This window comes from Canis lupus, chromosome 37, assembly GCF_011100685.1.
Source record: "Canis lupus familiaris isolate Mischka breed German Shepherd chromosome 37, alternate assembly UU_Cfam_GSD_1.0, whole genome shotgun sequence".
Lineage (NCBI taxonomy): Eukaryota > Metazoa > Chordata > Mammalia > Carnivora > Canidae > Canis > Canis lupus.
Genome location: NC_049258.1, coordinates 998,396 through 1,026,246, shown reverse-complemented (window position 1 = coordinate 1,026,246; position 27,851 = coordinate 998,396). Strand labels below are relative to the sequence as shown.

Sequence of the window (27,851 nt, the reverse complement as noted above, 5' to 3'; positions counted from 1 at the left end):
GCAGTATATATTAAATAACTACTTGACAAAAAAAAAAAAAAACTACTTGACAGATGGTTTTTGTTTGAAATTAATTACATGGCAGTTACTAAAACATGTGATGGCTGTTATTTGCCTATCAAATAATCATTCTTCTCTAACTCATAAAACTCGTTTTAAGCTCAACATATTGCCAACTAGTTAAAAGATCAGTTTGCAACCATGCTTGCAGCTATGTTGGTCATGTGACTAAGGTCCTCACAATGAGACCTAAATGGAAATAGGATAGTAACTTCTGGGAAGTCTTCATAAAAGGAAAAAGGCACACTCTTCTTCTCCTCCTTCATCCTACTTTTTGCAGTGTGGATGTGCTTGTTTGTACTCCCTGAGCTGAGATTCATGCCTTAACAGTGTAAGACCAAAAGCTAAAAGCCTCCAGATCTTTGATGATGATGAAGCCACCTTGCTAACCTTGGGCTAACTTTCTACAGAATTCTTTTTACAGGACAGAGTAAAGATCTAATTGTTTAAATGACTATCTTGGAAGTCTCTAGTAAGTTACTTATAGCTAAATTTAATAATCCAAACTCCTACATAAACCTAATAATGTTAAGTAATTTCCATTCAGAATTGGGGGGGGCAACAGAAAATCATTTAAAGACATGTTAATTTAACTACTTCTCTTACTAACTTCATAAGGAAGCAACTGAAAAAAGACTACCTAAATGACTGTCCATCCTTATATTGTATTTTTATGGCACCTGTTTAAGGCAGTACTTCCCAACCTTTTTCATGACATGGCTTTCAAAGAAAAATCATAATAATTGTACTGTACTATATGAAACGATTAGGCTAGTCTTAGCCAGAGGTTACTGACCCAGGAGCCCTGCCTACCCCAAAGAAATATGAGGATCATTTTCTCGATCCTTCACTCCTAATCTGTTCACCACAGCTCAGCTTTAATGTCATTCTACAATGGACAGATTGGTTCTATTTACTATTAGATAAAATTTGAATCTGCAACCCATTCAAAAATCATTAGGGCTCCAGAAAAGTGGGTAAACCATATATTGCACTTTATTGTTGAAATAATGGATGGATTGTAAGATTAGTCAGATTACACAAAGGGCATTTCTTATTTCACTTAGGATCTTTTACTTTTTTTTTTTTTTTTTTTTTTAGAGAGACAGTGTGTGCGGGGGAGGATGAGGAGGGGGAGAGAGAGAGAGAGAACCTTAAGAGTCTCAGAGAGAAACCACTGAGTGTGGAGCCTGGCATGGGGCTCTGTCACATGACCCTGAGATCATGACCTGAGCTGAAATCAATCATGACTCCTGAAATCAAGAGCCAGAGGCTTAACCGACTGAGCCATCCAGGCACCCCTTCACTTAGGATTTTTAAAAAATGACTTAATTATGCACATGTCACTATTTCTTTTGCATCCAAGGGGTAGTGAGTGGAAGGGTCCTTGTGAGTCCAGGAAAGAGAGGTTTCAAAGAATGAGCTGATACTATTGAAAACTTGGTTTTATCTGTGAGAGGAGAAAAGGGAATGTTTATTGATCATTTTCAATCTATCAGGAGTTTCCAAATGTGTTTTCTCATGAATTCCTTACCCTTTGTAAGGAAGACATTACAGATTTTAAAAATTAGGAACTTAAGCAAGTAGCAGAGCTAAAATTCAAAATTCTTCCTAAGTGTCTACATGCCTGGAATTATTCTTGCAAATGAATTGTTTTTATTTAAAATATTTCGTCAATGTAGCCTCCTCACAAGTCTAAAAAACCAAATAGGGCTTACAGTGAAAATAAAATCCAGTTCTGCTCCTTCAAAGGAAACCACTTTCAAACTTTTCCTTAGCTTTTAGGATGGTTGCCTCCATATCTCAAAAACAATATGACTATATCATCATTTTTCTTTTTGAAATTTTGTGTACTTTTATCTAAGTTATAAATGTACAGAGTTTTAATAGCTAAATATCTCTTCAGAGTCTACAGGAGAAAAAAGCAGCCTCTGTCCCTTCTAACCTGCAAGATCTGGTTCTATTTCCATTCTTAAAAGCAACCACACTCAACTCTTTCAGCCATTTCATCTGGTACTTATCTCCACATTTCTACTGCTATTTCTTGATTTTTCAAAGCTTCCTATATTATCTGTGACTCTCTTCTAGGAAAGATATGGATTTAGTCCCTTATGCTTTCCTCTAATTCTCCTAATATAGTTATATTATAATGTTTTTCTCAGATCATTGATTAGTTTTTACATGATCAAGATGACATAAGTATTATTTAAGGCTGAGGCATGTAACCTACTATGATTATATTGCTTCTTTAGGTACAAATTGGAATTCCTATAATTGATGATTACCTTATTTTATTTGAATGCTTATTTTTTTAATGTACCTATCAAAAGTAATTCTTTAAGAAAACAAAAATATTAATTCAAAAGGATAATATGCACTTCTATATTTTTTTATTGCAGCCTTGTTTACAAAAGCAAAATTATGGAAGATAGTCCAAGTGTCCGTAAATACATGGATGGATAATGAAGATATAATATACACTTTTATTCAACATAGTACTAGAATTCCTAACCACAGCAGTCAGACAACAAAAAGAAATAAAAAGCATCCAAACTGGTAAAGAAGAAGAAAAACATTTGCAATCTGCAAATGATATGATACTGTATGTAGAAAGCCCTAAAGACTCCAACCAAAAAACTTACCAGAACTGATAATTGAATTAATTCAGTAAAGTCATAGGATACAAAATCAATGTACAAAAATCTGTTGCATTCCTATACACTAATAATGAAGCAACAGAAAGAGAAATTTAGAAAACAATTCCATTTACAATTGCACCAAGAATAATAAAATACTCATAAATAAACTTAACCAAGGAGGTGAAAGAACTGTTATTCTGAAGACTATAAAACTTTGATGAAAAAAGTTGAAGATGACACAAAAAAATGGCGACATTCCATGCTCATGGATTGGAAGAACAGATATTTTTAAAATGTTTATACTACTCAAAGCAATCTATACACATACAATGCATTCCCCATCAAAATACCAACAGTGTTTTTCGTAGAAGTAGAACAAACAATCCTAAAATTTGTATGGAACCACAAAAGACCCTCTATAGCCAAAGCAATCTTGAAAAGGGAAAACAAAATGAGATATATCACAATTCTAGACTTCAAGTTATATTTCAAAGCTGTAGTAATCCAAACAGTGTGATACTAAAAAAAAAAAACCAACAACAAGAAAAAAACAAAAAACAAAAAACAAAAAACAGTAGGGTAATGGCACAAAAATCCACACCTAGATCAATGGAACAGAATAGAAAATCCAGAAATAAAACCATAATTATAGGGATCCCTGGGTGGCGCAGCGGGTTGGCGCCTGCCTTTGGCCCAGGGCGCGATCCTGGAGACCCGGGATCGAATCCCACGTCGGGCTCCCGGTGCATGGAGCCTGCTTCTCTCTCTGCCTGTGTCTCTGCCCCCTCTCTCTCTCTGTGACTATCATGAATAAATAAATAAAATCTTTAAAAAAAAAAAAAAAACCATAATTATATCATCAGTTAGTCTTCAACAGAGGAGGAAATAATATGCAATGGGAAACAGTCTCTTCAACAAATGGTATCGGAACACTAAGCAGCAACATGCAAAAGAATGAAACTGGACCACTTTCTTATACCATACACAAAAATCAACTCAAAATGGATTAAAGACCTAACTGTGAAACCTGAAACCATAACAATCCTAGAAGGGAGCACAGGCAGTAATGTCTCTGACATGGGCTGTAGCAACATTTCTCTAGATGTGTCTCCTGAGGTAAGGGAAATAAAAGCAAATATAAACTATTGGGACTACATCAAAATAAAAAGCTCTGCACAGTGAAGGAACATCAACCAAACTAAGAGGCAACCTATGGAATGGGAAAAGCTATTTGCCAGTAGACATATCTGAAAAAGGGTTATTATCCAAAATATAGGGCTGCCCGGGTGGCTCAGTGTTTTAGCGCCGCCTTCGGCCCAGGACGTGGTCCTGGAGACCTGAGATTGAGTCCCACGTCAGCCTCCCTACAGGGAGCCTGCTTCTCCCTCTGCCTGTGTCTCTGCCTCTCTCTCTCTCATGAATAAATAAATAAATAAAATCTTTAAATAAATATATATATATATATATTTGGCTATATATATATTATATATATAAAGAATTATATAAGAATTATATATAAGATATATATATATATATATATATATATATATATATATATATATAAAGAACTTATACAACTCAACTCCCAAAAAACAAATAATGCAATTAAAGAGTGGGCAGAAGAAATGAACAAACATTTCTCTAAAGAAAACATCCAGATGGCCAACAGACATGAAAGGATGCTCAACATCACTCATCATCAGGGACATGCAAATCAAAACTACAAGTTATCATCTCATACCCATCAGAATGACTAAAATCAACAATGCAAGAATCAACAGGTTTTGGCAAGATTGTGGAGAAAAAAGAAACTCTTGTGCACTGTTGGTGGGAAGGTAAACTGGTGCAGCCACTGTGGAAAACAGTATGGAGTTTCCTCAAAAAGTTAAAAATAGAACTACCTTACATTCCAGTAATTACTGGGTATTTACCCCCCAACAAAAACACTAATTCAAAGAGACATATGCACCCCCATGTTTATAACAATATTATGTACAACAGCAAATTATGGAAGTAGCCCAAGGGCCCATTGATAGATGAATGGATGAAGAAGTGGCATATATATACACACACACAATGGAATATTATTCAGCCATAAAGAATGAAATCTTGCCATTTATAGCAAGTGGGTGGAGCTACAGATTATTATGCTAAGTGAAATAAGTCAATCAGAGAAAAACAAATACCATATGATTTCACTCATGTGGAATTTTTTTTTTAACTCATGTGGAATTTAAGAAAGGAAAAAAGAGAGAGATAAACCAAGAAATAGGCTCTTACCTATGGAGAACAAACTGATGGTTACCAGAGGGGAGGGGGAATGGGTGAAATAGGTGATGGGGATTAAAGGGTACCACTTATGGTGAGCAGTGATTAATGTAGATAATTGTTGAATCACTAGATAGCACACTTGAAACTAATATAACACTGTATGTTAACTACAATGGAGTTAAAACAAAAAAACTTAAAAAAAAAAAGAATTACCCTATTCTCTTCCAGAAATGTAAATCTCTTAATACATCCATATTTATAAAAGATTCTTTAAATCTCTCCATTTTCTTGGAGGCATCTGTCCTGCAGCCCTTTGTCCTCTTGCATCAATCTGAACTTGTTGCTCTTTAAGCTTCTGAAGAGCTGCTGCACCCAAATCACCTTCACAACGACCATGCGGGTTCCCTTTTCATCTCAAGTGTGATGGATCCCCTGTTTCTTAGATCACATGCCTTTCTCTTTCTTGTTTTCCTCCCTTTATTTTTCTATATCATTCCTTGTATTAGTTTCCTACAAACGATACAGAAGAGGTAAGTTTTCTGAATTCTTCTGTATCTGACAAGGTGTTTATTCTGTCCTCAAACTTTGATAGTTTGACAGGATATTTCATTAGAGATTTAAAAAAATTATACGTCATAATTCTTAAGGCATTGTTCCGTTGTTTTCTTTTTTTTTTTTTTCCAATCCAACGTTGTAGTTGAGAAGTCTCATGCATACTGAATCCTACTTTACAGTCATTTGTTTTTCTTTTTCTGGAAGCTTTTGGGATTCTTTATTCCCAGTGGTTGACACTTCTCAATGATGTGCTGAATACTTATGGGCACTTTCAATTTTGAGACTTATGCCTTGCCTGAGGAAATAAACCTTCTATTTCCTCCTGGGAGTAGTGTGGCTGCTGATTTTCTGTGCCTGAGGGTACAAAGTAAGTAGTTGACTTCCTTTTCAGCTTTCATTTTATCTCCTGCTTTACATGGGACAATTCACTCCCACTCTACCAAATCTCATCACCCCAAGTCCTCGGCCTCTTTCTGGTTCTTCAAGGTGAAATATCTGGCTTATCTTCAGTATGCTCCATTTTCACACTTTTGATTTTGCTTTCCTCTCCCATTGGGACATTTTATTCTTCATCACTCTCTTTCCATCAAATATCTGTTGAAATAGATATTTCATCTATTCCTGTCCTCCCTTCTGGGCTCTACATGCCTAGGGGTGGGTCATTTACCATCTTTAGCTTGAAACCAGCAATTAGAAACTTAGTGACAATCGTATCACCACTGTGGCTGCAGGATGGGCAGGGAGGTGTATGTTCCTTGATTGTTTTCACCTTGCTTGCATCTTTTTGTGCAAGGAGCTTTTTATGTAAGGAATCTTGCTTTTTGTGAGGATATACAATTAAATCATAGAGAGCTGTAACTTAAAAGTCCTTATGAGCCGTGAAGAGCTCTAAAATTAAAAATGATACTAGAGAAGGTGATGAATATATGAAAGAGCAGAGGCAGTGTTGTGAAAATTTAAAGGAAAGAGTGTTATATTCAAAATAAAGAGTAAGTTAATGGTATATATAAAGTAAAATGGGGGGCACCTGGGTCGCTCAGTGGTTGAGCATCTGCCTTTGGCTCAGGTAGTGATCCCAGGGTCCTGGGATCGAGTCCCACTTCAGGCTCCCCTCAAGTAGCCTGCTTCTCCGTCTGCCTATGTTTCTGCCTCTCTCTGTGTGTCTCTCATGGATAAATAAATAAAATCTTAAACATATAAATAAATAAAGTAGAATGGGGTGCCTAGGTGGCTCAGTCAGTTAAGGGTCTGCCTTCGGCTGGGGTCATGATCTCAGGGATTATTGAGCCTCTAGTCAGGCTCCCTGCTCCGTGGGGAGCCTGCTCCTCCCTCTACCCCTCCCCCAGCTTGTGTGCTCTCTCTATCAAATAAATAAATAAAATCTTTTTTTTTTTAATAAATAAAATCTTAAAAAAAATAATGTACAATAAAATTGCTCCTAGGTCTTAGTGATGACAAGAGAAATTACTAGGGACAGGAAGCAATTTTCCAGTCATGAACTGAGTGCCACTATATGTCAGATATGGTGCTACACCTCAGAGAGATTAATGAAAAGGAGAAATGGTCTCAGCCTTCCTTTAAGGAGTTCACATCAATTATAATGTTGAAAAAGCCACACAACAAAAGAAAACAAACCATACCAACACAAATTCAATTGTGCACTCATTGAAACCCACTATTATATTCACTTTTCCTATTAAAGAGTGGATTTGTGATATTCCAGAATAGACTCTGTTCACGACATGTAGTATATAATCTGAACTCTGTGGAAAGATGAAAATAGTTGTCATGAATGGAAGAAAATCCAGCATATTTCTGATTCTTCATACTATAAATACTGAGAAGATTCAGGAATGACTCTTTAATGCTGGAATTTTAAGCATAGCAACATAAAGGTGAGGGTGATTTGGGGAAAGCCTTTCTGGCAGCCTTAAAAACACACATAGGTAGGGGTGCTGGGGTGGTGCAGTCAGTTGAGCGTCCGACTCTAGGTTTTGGCTCTGGTCGTGATCTCAGGGTCGTGAGATCGAGCCAGCCCTTCCTTGGGCTCTGTGCTGAGCATGGAGTCTGCTTGAGATTCTCTCTCCCTCCCCCCCCCCCCCCCCCCCCCCCCCCCGCCCTTCCTGCTCGTGCTTGGTCTCCTTTCCTCTAAAATAAATAAATCTTGAAACACACACACATGAGTAGCAGAGGCTGGCCTTTCTGGGTGGGGAGTCCTTAGCACGGCTCTGACGAGTGGGCCGGCCCTTATCTCTGGTGTTGGCTCCAGAATAGTTCAAGCATATTCACAGCCAATTAATCTTGTCAGGGTGCCTATTGGCTTCAGCTATAGCTCAGACACTGTTACGGCAAATAAACATTCCAGGGAGCTATTGTTTCATTGGTACACTCATTCACTTCAAAATGTGAGTAAAATGTTTTAATTTGGACAAAAGATAAGAGCATCTGTTTCCACTGAAAAAAAAGTCACAACAATCAAAGTGCATGCACATTTTGGTAGATATTTCAAAAATAGAAAATCCAATTATTGTGTATGAGGGAGTTTTTGAGAAAATAATCCAAGAATAAAAGAATTGTTTCTCAACTACTCATTTGCGGATAGAGCTTATTAATTAAAAAAAAAAAAAAAAAAACCATAAGGGCCATTAGAAAAAGTATTCTTCTTCCCCACGCCCAGGCCATTATTGTGGTTTGGCGGCTGAGCAGTGGGAGTATGAAAATGTCTACCTGGATGAAGGAGACAAGGTGAGGGGGTGGGTTTGTGGGAGAACAAAGGAGAGGGTGGGTGTGGGCCCGGGTCACTGAGCACTTCTGTGGGAAGAGGCTGGGCCCCTGAGTCAGCAAGGAGGAGGAGGCCAGGTTTGTGTGGGTGATGAGGGGGCCGACAGAGAAAACCAAGCCATTTTACAAACGTGAACTTTTAAGAAAATATCCATAGGATGGTGAAAAGAACACTAGGAAACAATTCATTAGCAATTCTAATTTTAAAAAGCAAAGCTTGGGATCCCTGGGTGGCGCAGTGGTTTGGCGCCTGCCTTTGGCCCAGGGTGCGATCCTGGAGACCCGGGATCGAATCCCACGTCGGGCTCCCAGTGCATGGAGCCTGCTTCTCCCTCTGCCTGTGTCTCTGCCTCTCTCTCTCTCTCTCTCTGTGACTATCATAAGTAAATAAAAATTTAAAAAAATAAATAAATAAGTAAAAAGCAAAGCTTGTTGATAATGTCATCTTACAGGTAGTCATTTTCAATTTTAAAAATTATTCTTTTCTAAGAGTGTTTCTGTTTATACGTGGCTTGAGGAGTGATCTCAGAGTTACCTCCATAAACAAGAGTGGCCCAAAGCGGAGCAGAGGAACCAGTCGAAGGTTCGTGCTTGAGGTGACCTTAAATTTTCCATCTAAAATAAGGCTAAAATCCCGAGGAAGAAAGGGATGCTTTTCTTCCTTTTTTGTTAGCTGAAAGCATTTATATTAGGTTTCTTTTAAAACTGTGCTTGGGATTTTTTTAAAAACATTTACATTAAAGTCTGAAGGTGAAGCACGGACCCTGTACTATGCGGGTGAAGACGGATCCTGCAGCTCAGCTTCCTGAACAGCCAAGCCTCGCTCCGGCGGCGCGAAGCACACTCAGCCGCACGCTTGGCAGCCCGGGGCTGGGGGCGGCTGATGCGGGACAAATCAGTCAGTCAGCAGACAAGAGCAGTGCAGGGTGGCACAGGACTGCTGTCGCCTTAGGGCCCGGGTCTCGGTCACACCCCTTGGGAGGATGAGGAGGTAGACGAAGGGGGGGCAGCTACGCCAAGTTAACTGAGCAAGAGTATAAAGCTCCCGGGGAGGGAGGCCCAGGGGGTTGCCCCCAGGTTCCCGGGTTTAGGGGCCCTTGCGAGCTCTTTTGTGGAACCTTCCTAAGCAATCCTGTGGTGCCGAGTGGGCCCAGTGGGCTCTGATCACGAATCTGCCTACCTGCTAGGTCCACGTGCACGTGTGAGGTCCCTTTTGCTGACACCCGGGGCTGGGCCTGACTGCCCCTTGCCCAGGACACTGACAAATGCTTTTACGGTTCTTTGTCTCGTTTCGGGGTGTTTGGCACAAGTCGTTTCTGCAGAGGCTGCGAAGCAGAGTGTCGGGGGGTCCTGTCCCAGCTGCGGGACACGCAGGTTCCCGGGAGCCGCCCGACTCGGTGGTCTCCTGCTGGGGACCCCGGCCACCTGACCGGCCACCTCTGTCCTGACCAGGTACTGGCCCCGCACGGAGCAGCCTCCTGGGTGCATGTGACGCCCGAGGCACGAGGACGGCCGAGTGGGACGCGCAGTGGGGGTGCCCACGGGTGCTCCGGGCCAGCATCTGGGAGAGGACAGGAGTCCCAGGCCCCTGTCACGGGAGCCTCCTGGCCAGGAAGTGGCCTGCTCAGACCAGCTTGCCTGGGAGTCCGCATCCCCTTCCTACTGGCTTTTGCCTGTGTTTTCCCTTGGAGCTAAGTCAGGGCTGCTGGGCCTGCTTCTCGCTCAGTTTCCCAAAGAGGGAAAGGACTGTTTGAATCTTTTCAGTCAGTCCCCTGAATCCCAGGTCAAAGATACCTCATCTTTCTCTTTTATTTTACTGATATCTTTTATTTTTTATTTTTATTTTTTTAAATTTGTATTTATTTATGATAGTCACACAGAGAGAGAGAGAGAGAGAGAGGCAGAGACACAGGCAGAGGGAGAAGCAGGCTCCATGCACCGGGAGCCCGACGTGGGATTCGATCCTGGGTGTCCAGGATCGCACCCTGGGCCAAAGGCAGGCGCTAAACCGCTGTGCCACCCAGGGATCCCAATTTTACTGATATCTTTTAATTACCTTTTAACAACTAGCTTTTCATGCAAAATTTTTCTATGTGTTGAGGACATCCAGTCAAGGGCAAGATGAAACAGAAGAGCAGCAATAACTATACAGTAAAATAAAAATTAAGATCTTGTTTGTTTGTTTTTAATTAAGTTAATAGCCTCTAAGACTAGGTGCCACTAAAAATGAAAATCTATCTACAATATAATGAAGTAACTTAACTCATTATATTATGAGAACAGCTGTGATGTTATTTGTAATAGGGGTATTTTGACATTAAAACATTTTTTTAAATATTTAAATACCTGTATTTGATTTTTAAGAAACAGGAGCATCTAGGTGGCTCAGTCGGCTAGGCGTCTGCCTTTGGCTCAGGTCATGATTCCTGGGATCCTGGGATCCTGGGATGGAGCCCCGAGAGTGTTCTGAGAGACATGGTGGTTCAAGGCAGAGATTACCCTCTCTTACTTCTTGAGTTTTCTCAAGAAGGGTGATTGGAGAAAGGGACAGGCTGCCAGAGAATAAACAGACTGAAGGAAGCAGAGAGAATCCAGCCCCTGGGAAAATGGTGGCAATGAGATGTGGGAACATCCCCTCCTCTTTCTGCCCAGTAACAACTTCTAATCCTCCTGGAAAAAGAATTAAAATGTTCTTAATGAGTACAGCTCTGTTCCATTTGCAATAGTAAAGCAGTGTATGAATTCTCTGGATACTTGTCATAAATGATCCAGATTTCTTATTTTTTAAAAAATACTAACCACATTGTAACAAACAAATATAGTATTTCAATACTTAAAAATCACTTGGAATATGAAAACTGATATTTGGATCCCTAATTCTACCCAGAACTCAGTCCATTAAATTTTTTTTAATGAGATTTCTTTGATTTTGAGTTATGTATACTGTTAGAATACAATTTTCAAAAAAGAGAAGATGACTAACATGCAAATAGTGAGTATGTAGAAAGATTTTATTCAATATGATAAAAACGAGAGAGCAGTATGATGCTCAAGCCAGTTCTATGAGCAGTTGAGGAGGGAGGTGTACGTAGGCAGTTGAGTAAGAGAGGGGCGAGTGTGACCTGATGGTGGCCCTAGCCCGCAGCCACTGCATTCCTTACCTGCCTCTGCCTACTGCTCCCAACCCTCTAGAGCATTCCTGTCCCAGCAGCAGGAACTGCTTGACCCTCACCTGCAGGCTCCTACTAATTCAGTGTTCCTTCCGGGCTAAAGAAAAATGGCAGCAGCTCTTGTCTGAACACTCTTACAACTCAGCAATTAAGTCACCTGACTTCTCATTTTGCTCTGAATCTCTTGCCCTCTGTCCTGAGTCTGGCCCACACAATATACAGAGTTAGTAGCTGCCTTAATCTCTGTGCCTCAGCCACAAGTGGAGACCTGGCTATGATTGTCACCCCCTTACGGTTCAGTTCCTGCCTCGTTGTCACCATCCTCCTCTTCAGAAACTGGTGACTGGCCCCTAAGTCCCAGAGCAGACAATTCTGCAACTTGGTTTTTTTGTTTTATTTTTTAAGATTTTATTTGTTAATTTGAGATAGAGAGAGAGAGAGAGAGCATGAGAGAGAGCACAAGTGGAGGGGGAGGGGCCAAGGGAGAGGGAGCAGCAGACTCCTTGAGCAGGGTGCCTGATGTGGGGCTCCATCCCAGGACCTGGGGACCATGACTTGCGCTGAAGGCAGATGCATATTACACATACATACATACATACATATATATTATATATTACACACACTCATATATATACTGTGTAAAAAGTATTTCTTAATATAGATGATGATCATAAAAGTTCAAAGCCATTCCTCTAAGACACAAAATTGACTAGGTCAGCTTCTTTTTTAAAATACTTCATTGGATTCTCAGTGTCTAGCGAATAATGTTCAAATATTTAGCAAAATCTTCGCACTCCCATGATAGAGCTGCAGCCTACCTCCATTTCCTATCAAGCTTTCAAACTGGGGAACTTCAGATACTAAGAGAGCCACTGGAACAACAGTCTAGATCCTCCCCTATAGCAATAATTTTACCTGCTAGCAAGTATGGTAAATGCTCTTTTTGCATTCAAAAGCACAGACGTATTGCAAAGTAAAATTTAAAAGTTGCATGAATTTTAAGGTAAAATATTAGGATGTAATTAAAGAATCCCTGAAGGTTGGGGACAAGGTTCTCCTGTAAATGTTGGGGAAGCATTGCCCCAAGCATCGGAAATGCCCTGGCACACTGTCCTTTCACCTCCACCATGAATCAAAGTTACTCATATCCAACGACATGCAGGGATAGTGATGCCACCGGAGGTGCTCAATGTGCTGCAAGTCACACAAAGCAACTGCGGAAACTGATGTTAGCTAGTGGGAGAGAAGCAAACCAACAGGGTCTAGAGTCCTAGGTTCAGGTGCCACTCTTTTTATTATTATTATTATTATTACATATTATTTTTATTTTTAAAAAATTCTTAACATATTTTTTTAAATTGGAGTTCAATTTGCCAACATATAGCATAACACCCAGTGCTCATCCCATCAAGTGCCCCCCTCAGTGCCCATCACCAAGTCACCCCCACCCCCCACCCACCTCCCTTTCCACCACCCCTTGTTCGTTTCCCAGAGTTAGGAGTCTCTCATGTTCTGTCTCCCTTTCTGATATTTCCCACTCATTTTTTCTTCTTTCCCCTTCAGGTGCCATTCTGTCACTTACAGCTCTGAGGTGCTAGACATGGCTCTCAACCAGACTGTGAGAAATCCGGCTGCAGCACCTGTCCCCCACGGGTCCTCAAGAAATATGTGATTGATATGGGGCACCAGGGTGGCTCAGTCGTTAAGCGTTAAGCATTCGGGCTTGGTTTCAGCTCAGGGCATGATCTCATGGATCAAGAGAGTAAGCCCCACACCGGGCTCCATGCTCAGTGAGGAGTCTGCTGGAAGATTCTCTGCCTCTGCCCCTCCCCCCACTCTCTCTCTCTCTCTCTCTCTCTCTCTCTCTCTCTTTCTCAAGTAAATAAATAAATCTTAAAAATATGTATATATGTGATTGATAGAGCTGGCTGGGCAAGTTTCACTGCCTGCCATGAGCTATGCAGGAATCTCTCCAAAGCTGAGCCCTTGGTGGAAGAGTAAACCTTTAACACGTGGAGTCCTCCCTGCTAAAATCTTAAGTCATTTAAGTCCTCTAAGCTCAATTTCTTCTGAGGAGTAGGACTCATAATAACAATACCTCGCTAAGGTTATTTTGAGGATGAAATGAGATAATTTATGAGAAAACACTGTGTAAACATACCTCCTCTTATACAACAATAAGAATGATTACTTTTATTATTTTCAGCTTATAACCTGCTTTGCACCTAAGTTTATTATGAAGTTGGTTTTCCCATTAATACCTGGAACCCTGGTTTGAGGACACATAAATTTTCTCTTTAATTGTGCCAGACGTAGACTGAAAAATACACATCTCTAAAAGCTCTCAGAGGATTTTATAACATTGAGAAAACGTTTCCTAAACTTTGCTGAAATTATAATAAAATTATCCCAGCTTAGGTAGTTATTAGCGATTTACCATTTCCAATTCCTGTGAAAATGTGGATTCTACTTGAATATTTTAAATCAATTTGGTGGATTCTAGGAAAATGACTACAGTGGCAAGGTAATTTTGAATCCACATCTCAATATAAAAACACAGAGCTACCCAATAAAATAACCCATGGACAACATTTACACTGACACTAGTAAACAGGGCATCCACGAAGGCTTCAAAATGCATGTAAGTACGGACAAACCACCAACAGCCACAGGTCCTGAATCATATCAGCATCTGGAAAAGGAAAAGCAGAGAGAAGCAGTGAAGCTTGACAGACTTTGACAGACTTGAGAAGAGGAGAAGCCCAAATTAGCAATGACTATTTCCTGGAAAACGTGGGTAGGTCTTGCCCAATCCAGCAGATGGTGAGCACACCAGGTCTGTTACAAAGACTGAAGGTATTTAAGCAGTGTAGGGAGTGTATGAACTCTCACTACACACTGACCTGTAAGAGCTTGCTTCCAAGGACAGTGTCACCTGGAAGAGAAATGCCGAGAGTGGAATCAGGATTGAGCTAGACAGAGACAGTAGAATAAAGATAGAAGGAGACCCCCCCAAAAAAAGTGTGTTGGGGAGAGGCAACAGGACCAGGAAATCTGGTAAGTCGACCCTTCCTAACTACAGGAAAATAGCAGAAGAGGGAGTTTGTGAAGGTAGAGAAGCTTACTTGAAAGCACACCTCCTACTAAAAATTGTAGACCATTTTCCCATAAAAATGAGAAAACAGTATTGAGGCTAAATCCTTTGCAAAGTTATTTCTAAGAAACATAGTAGAATAATATCCCTATATCAGAAAGAGAAGCAGAGAACAAATCAAAACTATAACTTCCTATTTTTTTTAAAGATTTATTTATTTATGGTAGACATAGAGGGAGAGAGAGAGAGAGGCAGAGACACAGACAGAGGGAGAAGCAGACTCCACGCTGGGAGCCCGAGGCGGGACCCGATCCCGGGACCCCAGGATCGTGCCCTGGGCCAAAGGCAGGCGCGAAACCGCTGAGCCACCCAGGGATCCCTTATAACTTCCTATCTTAAAAGAAGCTAAACTACATTAATAAAATGATATGACACGAAATGAAAACATTAATCAACATTGTTAAAACTCATAAAAATTTAAAAACACTGCCACTGAGGAGGTAGACCTTAGGGGGCAAGTAGAAACTAAAAAAATAAAAAATAAAAAAAAATTCAAAAGTGACCCTCAAGTAGAAGGAACACAAGAGCAAATTAATTAAACAGATTACGCCTTAAGAGAAATAAAACATAAAAGGAAAAATAAATTTAAAAAGACAAAAAAATAAAAGGACTAAATAACTTAAAAATGACAAAACAAAAGGACAAAATAAGTTTAAAAAATATTTGAGAGAAAGTAACAAATAGTGAAGACAGACAAAAGAAGATTCAAGCATAAGTAACCAGAATCTTTGAAGAAGAAATGCAAAACAAATACTAAAAACAAAAAGAGAACTTCCCTTAAATAAGAAACAGTGTGAAACTACATATTGAAAAAGCACACTATGTAGCTGAGAAGACTGACCCAGAATAATCAACACCAAGACATATTTCTAGTAAAATGGATGAACTTTAAAGAAAATGAAAATATTCCATTGAGTATGCAGTCAAAGCCACCAAGTAACTTACGGGGTAAGAACATTAGATTTTCATCATGGTTTGGGCTTTTTTGACAGCTATACTTTATGCCAGAGGAAAATAAAATAACATATTTAAGAGACACAAGAAGTAAAATGTGAACTGAGCATTTTATATCCTGCAAAAGTGACTTGCAACCATAAAAGGCATGGACAACAGTTACCAACATGCAAGAACTCCAAGAATATTATTTTCATTAACCCCTCCTGAAGAATCTAGAGGATGAGTTTTAGACAAAATGATTTGAGAGACATCTATATAACGACTGGTGGTATATAGTAAAACATAGTTATCTGAAGAAATAATATTAAATGAGAGTTTAAAGAGGATAAATATGTAAAAGCTATATTCTTGCATAATGTAGAAATAGTACAACTGTAAAAATTACTGAGAATGGGGAGAGCATATAAAAATATTTTAAGCTGTTCTTTGTAATTATATTACAGTCGTAATATGTGTGTTGTTATTCTGAGCCTGTCATGTGTACAATGTGGATGAGTAATTATGAGATATTCTAATTCCGTCATCTCCTGTATCCTTGGGAACCGGAATCTTGTTATGGAGGAAAAGAGATACAGATATAGTAAAAGCATAAAAAGGACTAAGTAAAAAACTCTATAGTTCTGGATTTTAATTGGAAATATTGGCATACTAGGTAATTTATTTGTAAAATGATATCTATAAGTATAATTATCAATAGATAGATCTATTTCCTAGCTTTGCCACTGCAAAGGCCCAGAAACAATAAGCATCCCTGGAGCAATAAGCGTTAGCGCCTAGATTGTGATCTTGAAATTGTAAAAGAAATCAGGACTTTTAATATGACTGATTCCATGTCTGAGCACAAGATGAACCTGGATAGCTGATATCAAATATCAAAGAAGTTATCAAAAATTAGTATCGTATGTCAAAAGGGCTCAGAAACCAACCTGAAAAGAATTCTATTGGCCAAAGATAGGATAATTAGAGCTTCAAGAAAGAAGTAATTGCCATTGATTGAAACCTTATCAAATATGTTGAAATCATCAGTTCATGATAATATTTTTAAAAGCCAAGAGTCACCCTCTTAATCATAGGAAACAAACTGAGGGTCACTGGAGGGGAGAAGGGAGGGGACGGGGTAAGTGGGTGATGGACATTAAGGAGGGCACATGGTGCAATGAACACTGGGTGTTATATAAGACTGATGAATCACTTAACTCTACTTCTGAAATAATAATATACTATATGCTAATTAATTGAATTTAAATTTAAAGAAAAATAAAGATGGAGGAAAAGGTCAGAAGCCAAGGAATAGAAGTAACCACTAGAAGCTAGAAAAAGCAAGGAAATTAGTTCTCCCCTAGAGACTACGGAGGAAGCATGGCCTTGCCAATATTGTGGTGTCAACCTAGTGAAACCTGTTTTGGACTTCTGGGCTCCAAAAGTACAAGAGAATAAATTTCTTTTTTTTCTTTCTTTCTTTTTTTTTTTTTTTTTTTGAAGAATTTATTTATTCATGAGAGACTGAGAGAGAGGCAGAGACACAGGCAGAGGGAGAAGCAGGCTTCATGCAGGGAGCCCGTTGTGGGACTCAGTCCCGGGATCCCAGGATCATGCCCTGGGCGGAAGGCAGGTGCTCCACCACTGAGCCACCCAGGCGTTCCAAGAGAATAAATTTCTGATGTTTTAAGCCACTAAAGTCATCACAACTTTCAACTTGTTACAGTAAACAATATGAAATTAAAAGTCATCACAACTTTCAACTTGTTACAGTAAACAATATGAAATTAAAAAGGATTCTTTAAAAACAAACAAACAAATAGGGGCTCCTGAGTGGCTCAGTCAGTTAAGCATCTGCCTTCGGCTCAGGTTGTGATCCCAAGGTCCTGGGATCGAGGTCCATGTTGGGTTCCCTGCTCAGTGGGGAGCTTGCTTCTCCCTCTCCCTCTGCCCCTCTCCCTGCTTGTGCTCTCTCAAAATAGATTAATAAAATCTTTTTTTTTTTTTAAAGTCATCTTCAGAGAAGGCTAAAAAAAACAATTTATTCTCTTAAAAACTAGTAAATAGAAGAACCAAATACTTATCCTATCTTTTCTTTATGAACTGTGTACCACTAAGTAATCAAGTAATAAATAAGGACAAGCATCTCCTTATGAAAGCATTCCAACCAATAAACGAAAAAAATAATGAAATTTGACTATCACCAATTTGCAACCTCCCAGTGAATTAACAGATCCAGACATCAACTGTTAATGATATCACAAAAGGAGACTCAACCAAACATCATATACCTCTCATGAAAGAACACAACACAACCTATCATCTTACCCCAAGTGATGAAACCTGAGTTCAATGAAGCTTCTGAATCCAGCTGCCAGTTCTCAGGAAATGCCCAGGACAGAGGAATATGCCACACTGCATCATGAATATGAAAACAGCAAACCTCCCGATGGTGAAAGGATGAACCTGTAGAATGAGATTTAAAAGATACATTAAAAAATACTTAATGGGCAGAAATATAAGGTTTGTGGATGTGCACTCCTGCCATATAATTATAAAGAAACACGTGGAAATAATTACTATAAAAATTAGGATGGCGAGTGCTTCGGGGGCAGGTAGGTGGTTTGAAATTGGAGAAGTACATGGAGAGCTTCTGGAATAGCTGAAAAACTATTTCTTGCTTTGAGTGCTGGCTACAAGAATGTTTGCCTTATGGTAAATAACTCATTAGGGTATACATTCATTGTATATTGCTTTCTATACTTTTATTTTACAATAGATATAAGGATTAAAACAACAAAAATCGATTTAACATAAAGGATACCTGTAACAACAAAGGGAGAATTTCAACAAGATTCTCTCGTGTATTATTCAAGATTGATGAAGTGTTAAAAAGAATCTATAATATTTCTGGGGATTATACTATTTGGCAAAGAGTAAAAAGGGGTTGAAAACTAGGAAAAGGCAGTGAAGAACCAGGTGAAATGGGAAAATGCAAAGGAGGAAGAGTAACCTCTTAATCCTAAAACAAATCCAAGGAATATTAGTGGGTTTAGCTTTGATAATTACTGAAACAAGTTAAGAGCTTAAATATTTAGATGGATTATTCTAAGCATCGTTGTTAGGCAAAATATCTTTAAGTGAAAAAAGGAGCGAAAAAGGAGTGCCAACCTATATGAACATGTCCTTCCAGGGACACACCTGTCCTTTGTGGTTAGGACAGACAAATTCTAACTTGCAGGATGCATGCCTGAAAAAGCAGTGAACTCCCTCCTCCTGCATTCTGTTTGCTCCGGAGTCTTAATGTTTTATCCTGCCCATCATTCCAGGTGGCCAGTGGCCTAGTTAACTGAACTCCCTCACGTTAGACCATCCAGAACAGTCACTGCTCAGTCTACTCTTTCCTTTTGTTCCTTATCTTTTGCTTTTTCTACCATTCCTACTACTGTCTCCTTACATCTCCTGTTATAACCCAGGAAGTATTTGCTCTTTAGGGAATTCATTGTTTTAGAATAAAGATGTAAACCTGCTAAACAAGAGAATAGAAAGAAAAATACTCACTTGATATAGAAGCAACTCCCATTTTGAGTCAATGTGTAAATTTCTAAAAGAAAACACATTTTTTAAAAAGAAAATACATTAATCAAAGTTTAGGATAATGAACAAAACTCATCTATCAAGTCAGCCTAAATTTCAACTGCCATTTTCAGAAGCCGCCGAAGGCTTTTGGGAGCTGTCAGAAATATCACCATAGTGATTTCTTCTCTATCTATTGCTATTACTTCCCACCATGGAGACTGAAAATGCCAGATACTCAGTCACCCCATTTAGCCAGGGTACGGGGTAGTTCACTTCTAACAGGACCAGCAAGGGAGTCTGCTGAGAGGGTGAAGGCAGGAGCTTCTAAGAATGGCTTTACTTCCCTATTCGAGAGATGGAAGGCCCCTGCCTTGGGTTGCAGTTGTGTGGGAAACCAGTATTGGAAGCAATGGCAGCCTTTTTGTGCTATGAGAACAAGAGCTTACAGACAAAACCCAACAAGCCAAGAGTGGGGAAGTAGAAAGCTGGAAACAGTCTGAGACCTTGATAGCATGCTTAAGCTGCTGAATTAACCTGCCTTGGGACTTACTTCCAGGCAACATAATAAATGTCTTCATTATTTAAGACATGTTTAGTTGGAAATTAGTTGGAAATATCCTAATGAATAGATACTCTGATAATACAGGTAGAGTTTTTGACCCTGTCAGTAAGAACAGGGCCTATAAATCACAGGAAAGAAATATAAATGAGTGAGGGGGAAAGTTACCAAAAAGTACTAAATAATAATTGTTTTTTTTTCCTTTAGCTTTGTAGACTTTGATATCTAATTTTAGGCAGATAGACTCTAAAGGCAAAATAGGGGCAGCCCCCGTGGCTTAGTGGTTTAAAGCTGCCTTCGGCCCAGGGCGTGATCCTGGAGACTCAGAATCAAGTCCCACGTCAGGCTCCCTGCAGGGAGTCTGCTTCTCTCTCTGCCTGTGTCTCTACCTCTCTATCTTTCTTATGAATGAATAAATAAAATCTTAAAAAAAAGAACTGAGAGCAGGAAGACAAAATCCCTGTTTTAACTGAATCAAAGGGCTCCCGAATAATAGACAAATCTTTTTCGTCAATAAATGATCAACGAAGACAGTTAAGGCATTTAAACTCAAAGAACATCTGCAGTTTACAGCTTTCCATGAAAGAAAAATGGATTTTGGGATCCCTGGGTGGCGCAGCGGTTTGGCGCCTGTCTTTGGCCCAGGGCCGATCCTGGAGACCCGGGATCGAGTCCCATGTTGGGCTCCCGGTGCATGGAGCCTGCTTCTCCCTCTGCCTGTGTCTCTGCCTCTCTCTCTCTCTCTCTCTGTGTGACTATCATAAATAATAAATAAAAATTAAAAAGAAAAGAAAAATGGATTTTGAAATATAATTATTTCACTATAATCATTTTAATAGAAATTAATACAGTAGGGGAAAAAGACCTAGATTATAGAGAATGGCTGGTTAAAAATGCTTCCCAAGGGTGTGTTGGCCGCAAAGTAAACTTTGATAGAATTTCTTTAGGAATCGGGTAATGTGGAATGATAGGATTGGATGATATCCAGGTGAAAGATCACTCTTCTCTTTGAAAACATAAGAACTGGTTACTGGTTTTCTGTATCCTAGTCTCTTAAATTAACTCTTAGAAAGCTGTAACTCTTCAATCTTCTTTTTTTTTTTTTTTTTTTTTTCAGATTAACCAAATACATCCATTTTTTCTCCCTAGGTACTATTTTCTAGCCATCATCAACGAATCATTAATCACTTTTGAATATTTTTTCCGCCAATAATACAGTATAGTCAAGACGGTTTGCCTCAGAATTACTGATATCGATTCCTAGGGCATACACTGCACCTACTCAATAAGAATGTTTGGAAATGGGATTCTTACCCACACCAAAATTTGACAACCACTACTTTAAAGAATTCCACAAGTCTCTATTTGAATTGAAAGATTTGAATTGAATTTGACCAATTATTTTTTATAACTTTGCTAATTTAATACAGAGGACATATTATCTTTCTTATAAATTATAATTATTCTAATCCTTCCTGACATCATTCATTCATACTGAAAAGCTCTCTGTTAGTTTTGACATGAATTATTACTAAAATTACTGAACCAGTATATGGCAAGTCAATTTAAAAATATTTCTTAAATGAAATATGCTAAGAAAAACATGATCCAGCGAGTCAATTTCTATTTTTTTTTCCTTTATGAAGAGGTCTTGAACAGCCTGCTGTTGTTTTTTTCTCTCTCCTTTTATGTAAAATTCAAAAATGGGAATTTTTAAAAAGAAGACTTTATCACATACAGCTTCTATAATCTGTATAGCATTGGCAGGTGTCATTGCAATAGCAGACTAAATCTTTCTTTATGAAAAAACACAAAATAGTAGAACTTTGTTTTATTCTAATTCATTTAATTAAATTTTCTACCTACCTAGAAACCAAGTGAAAGTTCCTAAGTAATTTCTGACATGAGCTAAATTTTACATCTGATTCATAATGACTGATTATAACCCTATGACAGTTACAAAAAATTAATTATTATGAAGAACAAGAACTCTAGAAACAAAAATGCAGAGGCTGAAAATTGAATTACCATCTTTTTCACACCATGTGGAAATAGTCAGAATTTAAAAAACTCAGGTCACTAAAATAATAATAAGCTTCCTCAAGAAGCTCTTTATTATACCTTTTTTTTTTTCAAAAATATACCATAGTATAGCAAAATGAATTATATAAAGTACACACAGTATCTTAGCTATGGTTACAAATTTGCTGAAAAAGCCACTTCCTGTCACGCATAAAACTTGTAAAACTCAAAGTTTAGTTCTAATGATTTTGAATCACTTGGCATATATATCAAGAAGGTACATTTTGGGCTTTTCCTGGATGAACTGAGTCAGTCTCTAGAGGGTGTGTCTTGGGAATCTGCATTTACAATGCTAAATGTTTCCTTATACCCACCCTGATAGCATTCTGGCAAAAGTGCCAACTTCTTCATCATCTGCGAGATCCAGATCCCCCAAGCTGCCATGCTTCATTCCATCTTAGAGGTGGATATGGGCTGTTTCCAGAAGTCCACAGCTAAGATCTGTGGCACAACAGGGCAACTGCTCCAAGAGGCAATGAATTTTGTCCTTTTTCAATAATCCCTTCTGGTGTAGAAGCTTTGGGGCTGGTCCTATTATCCAGTGACAATTGTTTTACATTCTTCTGCGAAGTTTAGTGGTGATTCCAACTACAACTTTCTCACTTCACTGACTCACTGATGGACAAACTTTTTCTCTATTTTCTAATGGAAAGGTAGAAAGCAAGCCTGCATAATATCCCAGGCAGCTTTGAACAGAAGATTCTGCTGGTGTCCTGTTTATAGGGGGGTTTGTTTTGGATTGGTTTGGTTTGGTTTGACTAATGAGTATATTTCATCTCCTAGAGGGATGCACACAAATGTTGGTATAATTTAGGAATAATACACTGCAATAATCGTGGTTTGTTAATAGCATCTGCTTCTCATGAGAAGGAAACAATGTTCCATGATGATGTTAAAGAACCTATTATAATAGATTAAGTGTAGTGTTTTCTAAACTGTGTGTGCATGGATATTAACAGGTTTTATTTGAGAAAAAGAAATATCAGGCTTCAATTTGGGTGTAGTATGTGTGTAAATCAAATGTCTCACCCAGAATTCTTCAATCCAAGAGAGATCATGATGGAAACAACACAGCATTAGTAGGGTAAAAATTAACCTAGTATAATTTAATATATCATAGCTTTTGAGGGTCAGGAATATAGGGGCAGCTTAACTAGGTGGTTCTGGTTCAAGGTCTCTTGAGGACTACAACCAAGGCATTGGCCAGCACTACAAACATCTCAAAGTTCTGTTGGGAAATATCTGCTCATTCACTCTCCACAGTGCTGCCTCACAACATGGTACCTGGCTTCTCTAGCAAGAGTGATCCCAGAGGAAGAGAGACAGAACGCTCAAGATAGAAGCTGCAATCTTTTTATAACCTAATCTTGGAAATGACATACCATATAGGCCATATACTATTCATTAGAAGCAAGTCAGTACTTCCAGGCCACACTCCTAGAGAGGAGCTTATACAAGGGCATGAATACCAAGAAATGGAGGGGATCTTTGGAGGAGTGTCATCCTAAACACTGCCTACTGCCAATTTCTTTATTATAGGAATTTTTAAGGACTTAATATGCTGTTTGTCATTGTGAATGTCTACAAGGGCTAATACAGTATGCTGGATTTCCCAAACTATTTGAACATGGATTCCTTCCATCTGTCCTCATTCTGTCAATATGGGCCTTGTGTTCTAAGAACTTACTGTTTAAGATGTCCTCAGCCCACTAGCAAGTTTGTTAAAAATGCAGAATCTCAAGCCCTACTCTAGACCTACTGAATTACTGGCAGTATTACTTATTCTTGAGTCTACCTCACCTGATATTAATATAGGCACTCAACTTTCTTTTGATTGGTGGTTTTTTTTTAATGGCATATAATTTCCCATCTCTTTCTTTTTAGCCTATTTAAGTATATCCCTAAATTTAAGGTATTTTTTCTAGTAAATAGCATGTAAATAAGCTTTTGCTTATTTATTCAGTCTGACAACATCTGCCCTTTTATTAGATGTTGAGGCACTTATATTTAATGTGATTATTGATATGGTTGAATTTAGACCTATTTTTAAAAAGATTTATTTATTTATTTATTTATCATAGAGAGAGAGAGAGAGAGAGAGAGAGAGAGAAAGAGGCAGAGACACAGGAGAAGGTAGAAGCAGGCTCCATGCCGGGAGCCTGACGTGGGACTTGATCCCGGGACTCCAGGATCGCACCCTGGGCCAAAGGCAGCCGCTAAACTGCTGAGCCACCCAGGGATCCCCTAGACCTATTATTTTTTAAGTTGTTTTATATTTGTCAATTTGTTCTTTATTCATTTCCCCCCTTATATTTGTCTTCTTTGGGAAATTTTATTGTACCATTTTATCTCCATTGTTGCCTAACTAGTTATCTCTCTTTTTAAAAGATTTTAGTGGTTGATCTAAGGTTTACAACGTATGTCTTTAGTTTATCACAGTCTAATTTCAAAGATTACTATATCCCGTTAGGTATGGTGAAAACTTTATGATAGTATACTTCCATTTTCTTTTCTCTCATCTTCTGTGGTACTGTCATTCATTCTAATTCTATGTATAAGCCCCATAGTGCACTGCAACTATTTTTGCTTTAGATATATCTTTTTAAGTGATTACAATAATAAAAACTTTAATATTTACTTTCACTTTTATCATTTCTAGAGCAATTTATTTCTTTGTGTAGGTACAGATTTTCATCTGCTATAGTACTCTTCCTGCCTGAAGAACTTCTTTTAACACTTTTTATAGTGAAAGTCTATATGACTGGAAATGAAAAAAAAAGAAAAAAGCTTCATTTGCCTTCAAGTTTTGAAAGATATTATAACTGGGTATAGAATTCTGGATTGACAGTATTCTTTCTTCTACTACTTAAAAAATGTCACTCCATTATCTTCTGGCTTATGCAGTTTCTAACAAGAAGTCTTCTGCAAGTTTTAGCTCTCTGCAGTGTATCATTTTTCTCTGGCTGTCTTTAAGATTTTCTCTTTATCTTCTGTTTTCATTAATTTTGGAAAATTCTCAGCTTTATATCTTAAAATATTTCTCCTGTCTCATTTTTCCTCTCCCCTCCTTTTGGGATTTCAACCTGTGTTTATTAAACCACTTGACATTATTTCACAGATCTTGGATATTCTGTTATTTCTTTCTTTTTTTAAAAAAATTTTCCACGTATTTCAGCATGGATAATTTCTACTTACCTATATTCTAATTCATTGTTTTTTTTTCCTTGCCATGTCCAGTGTTCTAAGCCTGTCAAAGGAATTATTCATCTCTAATAATGTGCTTTTACTTTCTAGCATTTGCATCTCTCTGCTGAGATTTCCTGTATGTTCACACAGGTTGTCTACCTTTTCACTAAATCCTTTAACATAACAATCATAGCCCAACATCTGGGTCATTTTTCAATCTGGTTCTGTTGATTGCTTTAAACTCTTTATAATGGATTTTTTTCTTTGCTGTTTTGAATGTCTTGTAATTTTTTATTGAATGATGGATATCCTTGTAGAAGAGCAGTGAAAACTGAGGTAAAAAATATTTATACCAGAAACAAGTATGCCTCTCTTTCTGTTGGATTAGAAATGTAGGTGATTGAGTCGATCTAGGATTTGAGCTGAGTTTGAGTTTTATTGTTATTATAACAATAAATCTGTTGGTGTACCACAGGATTTTTTATTAAAGATTATTTATTTATTAAAGAGAGAGAAAGAGAGCACACACAAACAGGAGGGAGGGGCAGAGGGAGAAGGAGAAATAGCGGGGAGCAGGGACCCAGGGCTTGATCCCAGGACCCAAGATGATGACCTGAGCTGAGGGCAGATGCTTAACTAACTGAGCCATGCAGGTGGCCTGTACCACACGGGTATGGAAGCTGGAGTGCTGAGGATTTTTCTTCTTGCCACTCAGTTTTCAGCAGTCCTTGCATGCCTGTGTTACGGAGGGACCTCTCCCCACGTCCTTTTTCCTCCTCAGTACGGAGTAGGGTTGCTTATTGCTAGTGCTTGGCTTGTGGCGCAACAGGCTTCTCCATTCTCCTGCTCAGCTTTGGTCTTAGGTTAAGTCCTGTATAGCTCAGCCTTCGAGGTGGGGGCTTTCTCAGGATTTCTTCCACTTCCCCCGAAGCTGACAAATCCTGCCTTGTTTCTGTGGTACGTCTTCAATAAAAGAGTTTCCCAGAAGTTGCCAACTTCTACTCTGTGTTAGTTCAGTTCAAGCCCTTGAACCCCAGTGTGTCCTGCTGCTCCCCATGGGCAGAAAGTTTGCACTTCTGTCTCTCCCCCAGAAAAGAGTCTTTGCCAGGGTCCTGCGGTAGTAGTGTTTTATGCTCCTTCCTCAGTAGCTCTTCTCATATCAGAGAAAGGTTTGGGGAAGTCAGGGGAGGTCTCAAGGTTGTCCCCCAGTGACCCAACTACCACCTTCAAAGACTCTCCTCATCTCTGGAAAAATATTTATTACTATCCTATAGAAAGGAATGTGGTGTTTTGACTTAGCTTCTTTACAGCTATTTACTAAAGATAAGACACACAAATAGTAATTTAAATATTAATCTATTATCCTGCTGCCTGCTGTTTACCGGATGCTGCTGCAGGAAAACATTTGTCTCTCAATAATCTACCTGTTTCTTCTAGCTATTTTTCTTTTCTTTTCTTTTTTTCTAGCTACTTTTCATAGTGCCACCCAAAGTTAAACTGTCAAAATGAATGACAAAAAAAAAAAAAAAAAAAAAAAAAAGCTGTTGTGCGAGAGGCTAGTGCACACCTCACCCTTGGACCCAGAGCTCTGCTCTTTCTCTGGACACTGTCCGCCGGGCCAGACAAGGTAGACGTTTAATAGCAGCTTATTTGTAAAACTTATCACCTTGAACCGTTCCTTATAAGGAGATTTCTGACCTTACAGAAATCTGCGGGAGCACACATGGTGCCAGGGATTTGAGGACAGTTGGTTAAATCTTACTTTGACACCAGGGAAAGTCTAGTTATTGAGTCCTACTCATACCTGTGGGGAAAATGAAGCTGAGTTATTTTTAGAGGATGATTTCTGTCACAAATGGCTTCTCTGAGGCACCTAAGCAGAAGACCAGAATTAGAAAAGGGGAAATGAACTTTTGTTCCAGTAAATGTTCAGTATGAAATATGAAATCACATTAATGAGTTTTCAGAGCCTGAGGAAGATGTTTTTTTAAAAAAAGGCAATATAACTGACTTAAGTCTGCAACTTCTAATTATCAATATTAAGGCCACTCAAGGTATTTTTCCCAGTTTTACGGAGATGTAACTGACATTTAACGTTGTGTTAGGTTTAGGTGTACAACAGGACATGTGTATATCGCAAAATGGGCATTACATCCGTCGATCCATCACCTCACATAATCATAATAAAATTTTTTTGTGTTTATTTTCTTGACAGCTTTCAAGTCTACCTTACGGTCTCGGCCTTAGTCACCGTACTGTACATCACCAGGACGTGTTTGTAATTCTAAGTTTGTACTTTTTGACCTCCTTTGCCCATTTCGCCCACCTTCCCCCACTCCGTCCCCCTGGCCACCACCAATCAGCTTTCTGTATTTTTTTTTTTAATGCAAGTTAATTTTAACATGTGTTCTACTGGTGAGGGAACGTTTTACAGCCTCTTTGTACTGAAATGTGTTCAGGAGCTGAAACACCCAAGTCCGTGTTACTTGAGCAACTGAACTGCCAGTCTGTCGTTACAACAGCAAGGAAAATGGGAAACAGGAAAAAGGTTTATTGTTAAAAGGGGGTTCCTGCAGCACAGGCTCCCCTCCCCCGTGGAGCACCAGCCCCCGCCTCCAGGAGCGCCCCCTCCCCTCCTCCTGGAGCACCGGGACCCTCCCTCCTCCTGGAGCGCCTCCCCCTCCCCCCTCCTGGAGCGCCCCCTTCCCCTCCTCCCTCTCCCCCCCCCAGGCCCCAAGCCGGCGGGTCCCAGGCAGCCCCAGCGCCCTCCCCGCTCCTGGAGCGCCCCCTTCCCCTCCTCGGGTCCCAAGCCCCAGGCCGCAGCCGTGCAGCGCCCTTCCCCTCCCCCTGGAGCACCCACCCCTCCCCCTCCTGGAGCG

General features: G+C 39.2%; 2 long non-coding RNA genes across 2 annotated transcripts; one reads left to right on the top strand and one right to left on the bottom strand.

The window, feature by feature from the left end:
• Positions 1-13,360: 13,360 nt before the first annotated feature.
• On the bottom strand, positions 13,361-27,560 carry LOC111094414. The gene is made up of 4 exons (XR_005385077.1): positions 26,777-27,560; positions 19,128-19,170; positions 17,895-18,032; positions 13,361-14,168 (listed from the first exon to the last, which is right to left on the bottom strand). It is a non-coding gene; the product is annotated as an uncharacterized LOC111094414 (long non-coding RNA).
• LOC111094415 lies at positions 16,122-27,384 on the top strand. Its single transcript, XR_005385078.1, has 3 exons — positions 16,122-16,239; positions 17,789-18,089; positions 27,188-27,384. It is a non-coding gene; the product is annotated as an uncharacterized LOC111094415 (long non-coding RNA).
• Positions 27,561-27,851: the final 291 nt, after the last annotated feature.